General features: G+C 36.7%; 1 non-coding gene across 1 annotated transcript; it reads left to right on the forward strand.

Annotated features, from left to right (window-relative positions):
• Positions 1 to 6,670: 6,670 nt before the first annotated feature.
• Positions 6,671 to 6,776, forward strand: LOC128290846 (small nucleolar RNA R71). The gene has a single exon (XR_008280631.1). It is a non-coding gene; the product is annotated as a small nucleolar RNA R71 (small nucleolar RNA).
• The last annotated feature ends 4,663 nt before the right edge of the window (positions 6,777 to 11,439 follow it).

Below are 11,439 nucleotides of genomic sequence, written 5' to 3' on the forward strand. Positions count from 1 at the left end.
GGTTCATCCTAATAGTACTGTGTAGCCTCGTGAAGACATTTTCATCTTTTATGAGCATTGAACTCAGGTGGCATTACAACACTTACTAAGAAATTTACTATGTCGGCATACCAAGGTAATGCCTTCACAATAAGTAACTATTCATCTGGGAATTCATCCATAATAAGTTTCTTGCTTTAATCTTCATTTCCCAATTCTATTCTTGGCAAATGGTCAGTTACTTGATTTTCGATTCCCTTCGATCTCTAATTTCTAAATCTAACTCGTGTAACAAGAGTATCTACCTAACCCATCTCGGCTTGGCATCTTTCTTTTGTATGAAGTACTTGATAGCCAAGTGAGTTGTGTAGATTGTAACCTTTGTTCCAACTAAATAAGAACAGAATTTTTCAAATGCAAAGACAGCTGCTAGTAATTCCTTCTCCGTAATGGTATAATTAAGTTGAGCCTCTATTAGTGTAACACCCCTTACCTGTACCAGAGACGGGGAAAAAGTACGAGGCGTTACCGGACACATACTAAAACATTTCAAAAAATACGGGTTATAAAATTTAATTCTAATTTAAAACCAACCAAACAACATCATAGTGTCCCGATTATGGACCTACAAGGTCCAAAACATACATTAAAATCGATTCGGAACTAAACTAAGAACTATAGAAAATTTTAGTAAAATTCCTAGGGTTATGCCTCACACGCCTGTATGGAGGCAAAGCAAATGCCCGTGTGCTTGGGGACACGCCCGTGTCCCTCACCCGTGTTGAATTATTTGGATTTATTTTTCATTTTGAACCTATAGGGATTTCACACGGCCAAGCACACGCCCGTGTCCCTCACACGGCCTAGACATGGCCGTGTCATCACCTGTGCCTAAAAACCCGGACATTTAGTTTATGACGTTATCATTTATTTAGGGGCACACGACCAAGGTACACACCCATGTGCTAGGTTGTGTTCTCTACACAGTTGATATACACGGCCATGTCTTTGCCCGTGTGTTTACTACTATGCATGCTGACCTAAAATTTTAGGTGCTGGGGACACACGACCATACAACAAGCCCATGGGGACTGACTATGTGTCACAAACGGCCTAGACACATGCCCGTAAGTCTACCTGTGTGGACCATTTTGGAGGCTATATCCCAAGCCAATGGTCACCCTCAACATCCATACACATTCATAGGCTTCAATGGTATTTAACATGGCCTAAATATGTCCATAACCAACCTTGGCATAGTCTTTTGCATGTTAACCTTATCTCATTGGTTAAGCAGATGCTAGGTTATCCTTTTTGTATTAAGGATTACCATTCCAATAATCAAAATTTATACTTTGCTCATTTTATAACTCATTGCCAATTATGACCTAACCATCTTCAAGTGATTCGGCCACATTACAGTTATCCATTCATGGTATAACATGTTTGGCATCCACAAGAAACATTCACACGTAACCATGCACATTTACTAGGTTATCAAAATGAGCCATACCTTATGGCCATAGACAAAATGATGTAAGCATATCATTCAAGCCCTTACATTGTCTAGCTGAATGACACATATAACAAAAATAAATAAAAATCCTATACATGCCATTGAAACAAAGTAAAGGTATCTATATACCAAAGTAAGATAAGCTGATAGCAATCGTCCTCTAATCTTCACAAGTCCACGAGCTCTGTAAAACAGGGAAAGGGGGTAAGTATTAACATGCTTAGTAAGTTCGGATAACAGGAATGTAAACTTACCGGTTAATTAGCATACAACCATATTAGGCAATAATTCCAGCAAGTATGAAATAGTTTCCCTATTACATGAACTCAATCATCAAGTTAGTCTCATATCAATACTTCATGTCATTAGTCTTAGATGAGCTCATCAATTCAATATTTTCATTCTTTATTTCTCATGTTAATCCTGTTGAATTTCTCGAAAATCTTGATGGATAGCTCAATTACCGTCAAGTCATACAAGTGATCATATCAAGTACGCACTCCCGTGAACCTTACATCTTACGACAGGATTACCAGTCCAGGCTAAATCCCCCGTATCATAACTCACAGAGTGTTGTCGAGTTTACCAGTCCAGGCTAAATCCCTTACAATGACATACACTTCCATAGGCTTGGATTTGAATCACGAGTCCAGGATAAATTCAGTCCTTAATCGGATTACCCATCCGGGCTAAATCTTTAATGCACCCATATTCTTCGGGAGGCTCGATCACTTAAGGAACACCTGTCTGGGCTAGATCCTTTCTATATTGAGATCAATGGATTACCCGTCCGAGCTAAATCCTTTTTTGCAACACATGCAGGATCTCATGTCATGTAAGCCATAATTTATCCATCGAATTTCCCTTTTTATTTCAACCAGGACATTTATCATCTTTTCATTTACACTACCAAATTTCATGGATTATCATGCAATGAATATCAAAATTGATCATACATTCAAGAATATGCATTTTAAGTATATTAAGAGTTTACTTTGGGTTATGCGAACTTATCTGGTAGTTGTTTCGGATTCGTGTCTCGGTTATTTTGAAACCTTTCATTTTCCACGGTCACCTCCGAAATTGGTTCCTCGAGGTCGATATCAGTAAAAATAAATCATTAATACCTTAAATTATTCAATTTCGGCTAAAACTCACCCTAGGGCAAAATGACCATTTAGCCCCTAACCTTTCATATTTTTACAAATTAATCCCTAGGCTCGTATGATGAAATGCATGAAATTCCTTGGATACCCAAGCCTAGCCGAATATCATAAGCTCATACTAGCCCACATTTTCCTCAATTTCACATTTTTACCCCACATTTTATACCTTTTTCAATTAGGTCTCTTTTTTGTGTTTTCATGAAAAATCACCTAGTAAATGAAGTTTATCCAACATCCCACTTCCATAATCCTCCATAAATCATCAAAGAACAATAATCTCATGCATGGGTCAAATTTCGAACATGAACCCTAGCTTGAAATATGGGTAGAAATGGATAGAGCATGTTACGAGAGTTTACAAAATACGAAGAACATTAAAAACGAGGCTAGGGACACTTACTATTGAGCTTGAAATTTTGGAAAACCCTAGCTATGGAGACCCCTTCAAATTCGGCAGCATGGAGAAGAAAATGAGTAAATTTTTGCTTGAATTTCCCTTATTATTACATTAATTAACCAAATGACCAAAATGCCCTTCCTTACTAACCTTTCCAAATTTTCCATGCGTGCCCATTTTGGTCCAAAAGCTTAGAAATTGGGAAATTACTCTTTAAGGACCTCTAATTAATATTCCAAAGCAATTTCATACAAATTTATTCTAGAATCCAAGTTTTGCAATTTATTCAATTTGGTCCCTAATTTTCAATTGGACACCTTACACATAAAATTTCTTCATGAAACTTTAACACATGCTTATTTTCATATCCTAGACCTCATAATGATCATAAAATAATTATTTTAACATTAGATTTGTGGTCCCAAAACTACTATTCCGACTAGGCACTATTTCGGGATGTTACAATCAGCATCCTACTAGAATAATATATTGCATGTAGTATGTTGTTTCTTCTTTGACCCAACACTGCTCCCACAGCACAATCACTGGCGTCGCACATGAGTTCAAAGGGCAATGTCCATTTTGAAGCAACCACAATCAGCGTTGCTACAAGTTGCTTCTTAAGTTCCTCGAAAGCCTGCAAATATTATCATCAAAATTAAAAGATTTATTATGTTCAGGTAAAGTACATAAGGATTTAAAGAGTTTTGAAAAATCATTGATAAATCTTTTGTAAAATCATGTGTGTCCTAGAAAATTGCTAATACCCCTAACAAACTTCCTAGAAAATTACTAATACCCCTAACACTGGTGGGTGGTGGCAATTTTTTGATCACTTATATTTTCGCTTTGTCTACTTCAATTCCTCGCCGTGACACCCTATGTCCTAGTATAATGCCTTCACAAACCATGAAATGGCATTTCTCCTAGTTTAATACTAGATTTGTTTCTTCACAGTGAATAAAATCATCTCCAAATTCCTTAAGAAATCTTCAAAATAATTTCCAAACATAGAGAAGTCATCCATAAAAACTTCAAGGAAATTTTCCACCATGTCCTAGAATATGGTCATCATGCACCACTGTAAAGTTGCCGAGGCATTGCATAACCTGAACTGAATACAAAAGTACCATATGATATGTGAAAGTTTCCTTCTCTTGATCTTCAAGTGCTATGGAAATCTAATTATATCCTGAATAACCATCTAGGAAGCAATAAAAAGTCTTACCAGGTAATCTATCCAACATTTGATTGATGAATGGCAAAGGGAAATTATCCTTTCTAGTTGCCTTGTTAAGCCTACAGTAGTCCATAAACACTTTCCATCCCATAATAGTACAAGTCGGTATGAGCTCATTGTTGTCATTACTTACTACTGTGACACCCCCTTTCTTGGTTACACATTGCACAGGACTTACCTAGGAGCTGTCTAAAATTGGGTAAATAATGTGAACATCAAGCCACTTAATAATTTCTTTCTTGAAAACTTTGTTCATAATTGGATTCAGTCGTCTCTACTGTTTAATGGATTTTCTATGGCAATCTTCCAACAAAATTTTGTGTATACAAAATGTAGGGCTAATTTCCTTTGTATAGGCAAGGGTCAAACCAAATGCTCTTTTAGATCGCTGTAACACTTCTAACAACCTCCCTCTTGCACTGGTGTTAGCTTAGTAGAAATTACAACAGGGAAAGTACTATTATTTCCCAAATACACACATTTTAAATGTTGTGGCAGATGCTTTAACTCTGGTACGGGAGATTCCTCTACAGATGGTTTAGGAGGCTTAAAAGATTGATCTAGTATGGGCTTAGCAGATTCAAATTTCTTCCCTGACCTATCCACTATACGCTGGGCTTCCATAAATTCACCAAGCTGTTTAAAACTTATTGTGTCACCTTGCTCCATCAAATCATCTTCACTGCCAGAATTGTCGTGATAAAATTTGATGAATTCTTCACTTTTGTTTCTATCAAGTCAATGGCGTGACATTCCTCATTCTCATCCACACATTTTAATGTATCAAACACATTAAAAGTAACCTTCTGATCATTCACTCTCATGGTTAACTCACCTTTGTGCACATCAATTAGGGTCCTGCTAGTAGTAAGAAACGATCTTCCAAAAATAATTGGTACATCATGGTTAGCTTCATATTCTAAAATAAGAAAACCTGTAGGAAAGATAAATTTATCCACCTTTACCAATACATCTTCAATTTTACATTCTAGATGGACATAGGATTGGTCGGCCAATTGCAAAGTCACTATGGTAGGTCTCGCTTTCCCAATTCCTAAATTTATACTTGCTCCTAGATTACATAATGTTTTTCCTATATAATGATTTCCAATTGAACATGGGATAGTGAAACTCTCTAAGTCCTTTAACTTTTGAGGCAGCTTATTTATCAACATTACTGTACACCCTTCAGTGAGAGCAAAAGTCTCAAATTCTCCCAACCTGCGCTTCTTTAACAGTATGTCTTTCATGAATTTTATGTAATTGGGTATTTGCTCCAAAGCTTCAACTAACGGTATATTAATGTGGAGTTGCTTCAAGACCTCCTAAAACCTTTTGACCTAAGCATCTTGTTTGGAATTATGGAATTGCTAACAAAAAGGTAGAGGTATTTGTCCTTCTGGTTGCTAATATTGTTCTACTATGGCATTTCTGTTGACAACCTGATCTGATTCTGCCACAACATTTTGCTGCTTAGCCTTTTTAGGTTTAGTATGTCTTTCAGAAGACTCTGGGATCTTTACCTGGTTGTTACTAGCATTATCCTCTCCTTCTGCGGCATTGTAAACAACATCACTCAACCGAGTATCGCTTCTAAGGGTGATATCCTTGCACTGCTCCTTACCTTGTGTTCTTGAATTCTCGGTATCACTTGGCAATGCTCCTTGTGGCCTTGAATTTAGAGCATTCGCTATTTGCCCTAACTGATTTTCAAGTGCTCAGAGAGATACAGCCTAACTCTAAATTACATCATCATTCTTGGCCATATGTTCCTTCAATGAAACTTCAATGGAAGTAGAAGATGATGCTTTACCATATTGATTTTTTTGCCTTCACATAGGTTGAACATAACGAGGCAGTGCATTATTGGCATTCTGTTTTACAGTATTGTTAAAATTCTATACACTTTGATTACTCCAACTGAAATTAGGATGTTACTTCCACCTTGAATTTTAGGTGTTGGAATATGGATTGCTATTTCAATTGGAATTACCTATATAGTATACTGACATTGGATTTGATTGGCATTCGTAAAACACATGATTTTCCTCGCAATAAACACATGAAAATTCTGTTGATTTCATGTGATGGATTATAGTTGGATTTTTCATGTTTTTAATCATATTAGCTAGAGAAGATACCTGAGTTGTCAATGAAGTGATTGCTTCAACCTCGATGGTACCACCAACTCTCTTACCCATCCTAACTCTCGTGGTTAGGCACTAATAATCGTTATTGGCAATATTTTCTAAGATCTTGTACGTTTCATATAAGTTTTTTCCAAAAACATACCATTGAAAGACACATCAACTACCATCCTTGTGTGCGCATTCCACCTGTTGTAAAACATCTTCATTTGAGTCCAGTGTTGGAATCCATGCATTGAGCATTTCTGAATTAACTCCTTAAATCATTCCCAAACTTCATATAATGTTTCATCATCTAACTACCGAAAAGATGTGCTGGCATTTCTAAGCTAGGCATTCATATTTAGGGGATTATATCATTGTAAAAACATTTGGCAAAGATCATTCCATGATACCATTGTTCCTGACAGTAAAGCATTTAGCCATGCTCTCGCGTGATCTCTTAAAAAATAGGGGAATAACTTAAGTCTCAAGGCATCTTCAGGAACCCCCTCCTATTTGAATGAATCACATACTTCTAGAAAGAGTCTTAAATGTAATCGTGGATCTTCAATGGGGAGTGCGCCGAACTATCCTGTTGTTTGTAATATCTAGAATATTACCAGTTTCAAATCGAATTGTTGAGCTTGTATGGTTAGTCTGACTATCCCTGGATTCAAATCAACCAGCATTGGGATGACATGTTCTCTAATTGGCCTATCTCGATCATCCACCACATGTCGAGTGGGAGGATTTTCATTGCAATCATTTGGATTAACATTAAGATCATTCTTGTTTCTAGCCATTTTTCTTAATTCTTCTCTTTCTCCACATGGTTTTGTCAATCTCTGTATCAAAAAGGTATTCTATGTTAGAAGGAATGTCTTATCTCATTCATTGATGGAAAATCTGTAAAAAGTAAATACACTAAGTTAAATAAAACTGCTAAGTAAAATAACCAAATTGAATTTCACCAAATTGTCAATCCCCAGCAACGGTGCCAAAAACTTGTCGCGTGTGAAATGATATGCCATTTGTGCAAGTATACACATCAATTCAAGAAATAAAATGATGAGTGAGTATTGTTCACACGAGGATTGAATTGAGGCACAAAAGTGGTCAAGTTATTGTAATATGGTTAATGTTATGGTAAGACTGACGATTAAGATGCTATGGTAAACTAAGGTAAGTAAACAGTGATAATTCAAAGGAATGATGATATATGTGGTAGATGGATTTGATGAATAATTAGGAATGCTATGGCAAAAGTGGGAGCAGGAATGTAATGGTAATAACGAGAGTGTTTATCTGAATAGAATGTAAACAAAGAAAAAAACAACTAAATATAATGTGGCAAAGATACTACGACAAAGAATAAGGATAGAGTGATGTTGATTCGAAAGGTTAGGATTACCTATAATTGACCCTTACTGTCAATAATACCTTGGTAAAATTGTATCTACTTTATTGCATAGAAAAGTTCTAAAATGGCTTCCTCTCACGAAAGCAAAACCTCAAGTTACCTTACTCGTGTCTATAGGCTTTTTAGATATCTTGCATGAGTTCCTTTTGTATGATCGTAACTCTATGTCTAGAGTCAACTACAAGTGTCTATCGGATACTAGCTTATTTCATTTAATTTTAATCTAACCACTCCAACCCTTTCAGAATTAAAATCGGTTTATAAGTATGCAAACAGTCTTCTATGTAACACCCCTAACCCATATCAGTCGCCGAACTAGGGTTAAAAGGCAATACTGGACATATGGGAACATTTCACATTCATTTCACAAACATCACAGCATCATAGTCAAACATCAACATAAAGTCCCTTTATTAGGTCAACAAGACCTTAAACATGCATTAGGAATAGGTCGAGACAAAACAGAACACATACAAAAGTTTTCAAAACTAAACAATTTTCTAAGTTACAGAGGTCACACGGCCTGTGCAGGCCGTGGCTAAACAGGGTATACATATTGACTTGTCTATATGGCCACAAGACACGCTCATGTGCCAAGCCATGTGAAAATTAGGGAGGCTACTGACCTGGGTCACATGGCCAGTCACACGCCAGTGTGTCTAACCCGTGCTCGAAACTGAGTTGGCCACACGGCCTAGCACACACCCGTGTGTGTGAAACCGTGTGGTCTGCTCAAGCTCATTTCGAAATGGCCATCGAGCAACATGGCTAAGACATACGCCCGTGTCCCTGCCCGTGTGTGAAAAAATAGGCCATTTACAAGGCTAACATGCCACCCATTAAGGGTCCTCCCTACAAGCAACAAATAGGTAACAATTGCATCACAAATTCAAAAAATTACAATCACATAACATACATTTTTCATGTCATATAATCACCAACCAATTTCATGTTCACACCCAAACCAAAACATACCAAATAATAAGCCAGAGTCATACCAAAACATATGATTCATAATCTCAATTTACTTTATTCATTCACATGCCAAAATCTTACCACATTCAAAAATAGGCACAAACCACAACTTACCAAAATGACCAAATCTATTAGCCATTCATGAATACATTATATTGACCATATTGCATCACATAGCTTATACTCAAAAGTCATTTATAAACACAACCAAAACCAAGCCATATCACATGGCTAGATACACACATTACCAAATATTTTCAAATACTTCTAGCCTATACATGCCATATTCCAATATTCACATTTTCAAAAGGTACCAAAATAGAGTACGATAGTGTGGTGATGATTCTCGATGATCCCCGAGCTCTCGATAGCTTCAATAATCTATAAAATAGTTGAAAACATACACAAAGTAAGCTTTCAAAAGCTTAGTAAGCCATATGCAAATAAACTTACCACATATCACAATTATAAACTATTTCATTCAAATGAATCATGACATAACTCAATAGCAAGTTCATTTTTCTCATTTAGTTCTAGTTTTCTTAACCATTTGCTAGTAAATACTTTACATTTCTATGTAGCTCACATATTAATGGATCATATTCATACTCACCTTTCATTACCTAATTCCATATACAGTTCATACGTACCTGAAGCAGATATACATTTATATATTTATCCATTTCTCGGAGTGCTCGTTGAACTACACTGAATCAAATAGGATACGCAGATAACTCAGAAAGCGCGTACAATGCCAATGTGACAGCCCAAAATTGACCCTAGTCGGGATGTGGTTTCGGGACCAAAAAACCGAGGCATAAAAATAATTTAAAATTTATTTTGATGCCTATGATATGTGTTAATTTGTGTGTGACATTTTTGATGTTTCGATTTAGTGTTATAAATGCGAATTTCACTAGAAAGGACCTAGTAGTGAACTTTGAAAGTATGATGGGGAAATGTGTGATGACTAGTTGCTCATGCATGCAAAAATAAGGGATTTGCATGTCAAATTTCCCCCCCCCCCAACATGAAGTGGCCAGCCATGGCAAGAGAGGATGGGCAAAACATGTCATGAAACATGTTTTGTTGGTGCATTAGGGAGAAATAATAAACAAAGGTGTATGGGTAAGAAAAGAATGAAAAAAAATGTGTGTGAGTGTGGTATTCCCCCATTGCCGTGAGTTGTAGAGAAAGAAAGAAAAATTTTGTTCATCCTTTCTTTGAGCCAAAACTAAGGAAGAAGGAGGATTTTGCTTCATGCTTGGTTTGGAAGAGATCTAGAAGGAGATTTGGCTAAGTTTGCATCAAGATTAAGGTATGTATGAGGTTGTGTTAGGAGTTTCATGCATGTTTTGGTTGCTAACTTGATGTGCATGTTAGCCATGGCTCAAATCTTTGTTATGCCATGGAAATGGTATTTGGCCAAAGTTATTACGGTGATAAAGCCATTGCATGCTAAGTGTGAAGCTTGATGATGATGCATGCAATGATGGATTGTCTACTTTTGAGTAAGATTTTGAGTTTTCTTTTGTTTAATCATGATTGAAGTTGAAAAGGGCATGATTGTCATATTCGCCATGATGCATTCATGAGCATGGTTCATGCTTCTTGCATGTTAGTTAAAATTTGTGTTTTGGATGGCTATGGACACCTTGACATTCGCCATGCTCATATATGTATATATATGTTTGCACATGATGTTTTGGTTATGAACTAAGTGATGAATATGGTTGTTTAAAGAAGAAGATGTTGAAGAATGATTGTGAAATTGCAAGCACATTAGGCCTAGCACACATATGAGTGCTTGATGCTATATTATAAGTTTTGAGCTACAATATGCAAAGCATTAACTAGTAAAATGCATGCTGTTTTGTGAGGTATTAAGTGCATAATTGGCCTCAACATGTACATGAATATTCGGCCTTGGGTAGCCTATTGAAGGCCTTAGCTTTTCCTTGATGCTCGAATAAATTGTATTGAATTGCTTGATGTAGTATAAAATGTGCATGACCATTGTGTATTCAAGCTAAAGAGTGGCCATATGACCATTTAAACTCCTTGTCATATTCGCCATAAGCTAGCACAATGAGGTTTTAATAAATTGAATTTGTTTGAATTAGCTCAAGAGCTAAGAGGGCCACAATTGGACAAGGGAAGGAAAAAGTGATCGAATAGCCGTAAAAGCCGTTCGACAACATCCGAGGTAAGTCCTCAAGAAGTGACCTTACTTGAATTATGTGGAATGAAATATGGATGTATTGATTATTGATTTATGTGTGTATGAGTATTGAATAATACCGGGCTAAGTCCCGGCGATTATGCTAGTGATTATAATTGTGTTTGAGCCTTAGTAACGAGAATGAAATATGTATGTCCAATGATTATTGATGTATGTGTGCATGAGAAATTGAATGATATCCGGGCTAAGCCCCGAAGACAATTATGCTGAAAATTATATCCGGGTTAAGACCCGAAGGCAATTGTGCTAGTGGCTACATCCGGGCTAAGACCCGAAGGCATTCGTGCGAGACATTCTATCCGGGCTAAGACCGAAGGCATTTGTGCACGTGGTTATAGCGGTTATATTCCAAAGAATCTTGGGCTGGAGGTGAGT

The sequence above is a fragment of the Gossypium arboreum genome, chromosome 3 (assembly GCF_025698485.1).
Source record: "Gossypium arboreum isolate Shixiya-1 chromosome 3, ASM2569848v2, whole genome shotgun sequence".
Classification (NCBI taxonomy): Eukaryota; Viridiplantae; Streptophyta; class Magnoliopsida; order Malvales; family Malvaceae; genus Gossypium; species Gossypium arboreum.